This window comes from Propithecus coquereli, unplaced genomic scaffold (genome assembly GCF_000956105.1).
Source record: "Propithecus coquereli isolate 6110/MARCELLA unplaced genomic scaffold, Pcoq_1.0 Scaffold82, whole genome shotgun sequence".
Lineage (NCBI taxonomy): Eukaryota > Metazoa > Chordata > Mammalia > Primates > Indriidae > Propithecus > Propithecus coquereli.
This window is the reverse complement of record NW_012154396.1, coordinates 3412153-3415057: the sequence shown is the minus strand read 5'-3', so window position 1 is coordinate 3415057 and position 2905 is coordinate 3412153. Positions and strand designations below refer to the sequence as shown.

The 2905-nt window shown below is 38.2% G+C and overlaps 1 protein-coding gene across 1 annotated transcript in view; it reads right to left on the bottom strand.

Annotated features, from left to right (window-relative positions):
- The window catches only part of GULP1 (GULP, engulfment adaptor PTB domain containing 1), an 84447-nt gene that overhangs the window by 28673 nt on the left and 52869 nt on the right, over window positions 1-2905 (bottom strand). The gene's annotated exons all lie outside the window — the stretch shown is intronic.

Genomic DNA, 2905 nt, shown 5'->3' with positions numbered 1-2905 from the left:
CAAACAGGAAAATATGTATGTGTGTATATACACGTCTAATCTCCTTTGAAAACCATCTGATCTCATCAGGAATAAAACAAAGAGAATTCCCCTTTCGAGGGGAATAGTGCAAAAAAAATTTGCTATTCCTGTAAGATCTTGGACAGAGATTGTATAGGGTGGTTCACATTTAAATTAAAGTTCTCAAAATACATTTTAATTTTCTGATTCACCGGCGATGCAGGTGACAAAGAAAAATAAAATTGATTGTTTGTAAAGAGTAATGAATGTGCTATTCAGTTAAAATATTAATAATTGTTAATACATTTTTTATGCAGTAAAATTGCCATCATCTCTCTTTCTTTAACAATTCGTTTATTGCATTCCTCACCTCTTTCCTCTCACTCAGGAATATTGTTCCCCTTATCATCCCTAATCATTGCCCCATCCCATCTAGCTTATATACTTCTTCCCTTTCTCAGGATCTAAAAATGCTCAAATCCTGGCTGTCATTAAAAGTAAAACAAACAAAACAAAAATTTCTTTACTCTGTCTCTCTTTATTCCTCCAGCGTCTCATCTCTCTTTCTCTTCCCTTCAAGGCTGAGCTCCTTGAAAGAGATACTACACTTTCTGTCTCGACTTTGACTTCAATCTTTAACTCATACCAATTAGATTTAGCTCTTTTTGCACTGAATTCTACTGAAAGTGCTTTCACTAATGTCACCAATGATGTAAGTTCCCAGTTGCCATATCTGTTGCATCGGTTGAAGTACCTGACCTATTTTGTCTTTCTATAGATTCCTACTCTATCACCACTCTCTACTTGAAACTTTCTGATGTCAGGTAACCAACCAAAGGGAAAAAAACGGCATACAAAGGCTTCAGATTGCATCACATTGATTCAAGATATATCTACCTTTATGATTATTATATAAACAGCACATTTTGGCAGAACTAAAAAAATGGGATAATAAGAATTTTCTGCTTAGAAAATTACATGAGGTCTTGGGATGCTGTTCTCACTGAATGGTTTAGGAAGACCACATTTAGAAGGTGGTGGTATTAACAGTCCCAATGATAGTCTGGAATCAGGCGAGTTGACAGGAGTGACAGAGATGGAAGAAATATTGAGACAGGGAGATGAACCATCACTACTACGCCAGAAAGAGGGTGAACATCTCTGAAACCCGTGTTGCTCGTGATCAGACATTTTGCGCAGCAGCTGTAAAGGAATGACAGAAAGAGAAATATACTAAGAAGAGGAAAGAAGGCGTGGAGGAAAGGAAAAAGTATACTTGAAAATTTATTTGTAAAATGGTATGTTGTTAAAATGATAAGATAATTTTATAATAACTACTAAAATAAAAAATGAGGTTAGAGAGATTTTCCTGTGTGGGAGTATTTAGATTCTGGATTGCTTAATTCAATCATTTTCACTGAAATATTACATTTTTAGATATTTTAAATAAAATATTGCATTCATTAAGACCTGAGAAGAATAGCATGGAGAGGAAAATAAGGAAAGCCTGAAGATTTAATTGGGTGAGGGCCTCTGTGTAATGAAATGGGAAAAGGAAGGATAGTAATGAGAGTCCTTGAAGTAGGAGTATAAAGTCTTGTAAACAACGTTACAGCTTTGGAGCATTTTCAAAGAAGGTTACAACGTACATTTTAGGTTTAATCCTTGAAACATTCTTTGAAGCATTAGTGATTGTAATATTATGTCTTTATGATAACAAACACATGGGAATTAAGGTCCATAGATTCTTTGTGACTTATTCCTATATCAGGTAAGAAGCAGATTCAAAATTCATCATGCCTTCTATAGGTGGTGAGTTCCAAATGGTAGGACTTTAGGGGATGGGAAGAGGCAGTTTTCAAGCATCCCAAGTATATCAGAGAGATAATAAATAATAAACCAGTAGTACACTGTCCTGGGTTTGAACATCAGTCTTTGGATGACTCTTAGGGGCTATTTCCATAACAGCATGGAAAGCCACCATCGAGCTGGGCTGAGACAGCTGAGCTGCTAGATGTCAGAGTGGTTAATTAACAAGCCAAAACAAAAGTAATAATTAAGCCATTATTTACTTACTGCAATAGCATAAGCAAAAGGCCAGGAAGAAGGTGTCTGCTCCATCAGTGCTCTATTTTCCCCATGGAATGGCACCGAGGAAAGGTCAGACATATCACTGCAGAAGTGCGGCATTACCCCATTGCTGAGGGAGTTCTGAACAGAAGGTTCCTAAAGTTTTTCTGGATAAGAGCCCAGGGAGAGGAAAAAGGGAAGGGCTGGGAGTAGAAAAGTACTGGATACTGAGTCATAGTGAAGAAAAGTATCCCCAAGGGCTCCAGAATAGGGTGGTCTTGGTAGAGGTACCTAAGAGAGGCCTCAGCCAAGGGCCCCCAGTAAGTAGGCCCCTGAATGGAGCTGCCTGGGCTAGAAATGCAGATATACTGAGAGCATGGCCAGCCAGGGGGCCTGGGTGCTAGACTGATTTCCCCCAAACCATGCGCCAAGTCTGGTGTGGGGAGAGCAGCTCTCACCCATAAGGTTTGCCAGGCAAAGCCTTTGTAACTGCCTATGATTGGGCCTGAAAGATAACATACAGGATTTTGGCCTAGAGTCGCATTCCTCAGCTGCAAATCACACTTCAGAAATTTGTTAGCTCTAATAGAAATTTCAGGCAGCCAGCAAAAATCTGACTTTTGATAACCCTCATTGTAAAAGGTAGCAATATAAATTAGGATTCGAAGGACCAACATGTTTAAGAGACATTCTTAAGCTAGAGGCCATCTCTTCACACATTTCTGGAAGGAGAGGGAAAAAGGAAGCAGTGTGAAGTAAGAGATTAAGTTGAGGTTCAGTGTGAAACCCTTTATATGTATGTATATATTTTTAAAATCTATTTTTATGCTATATA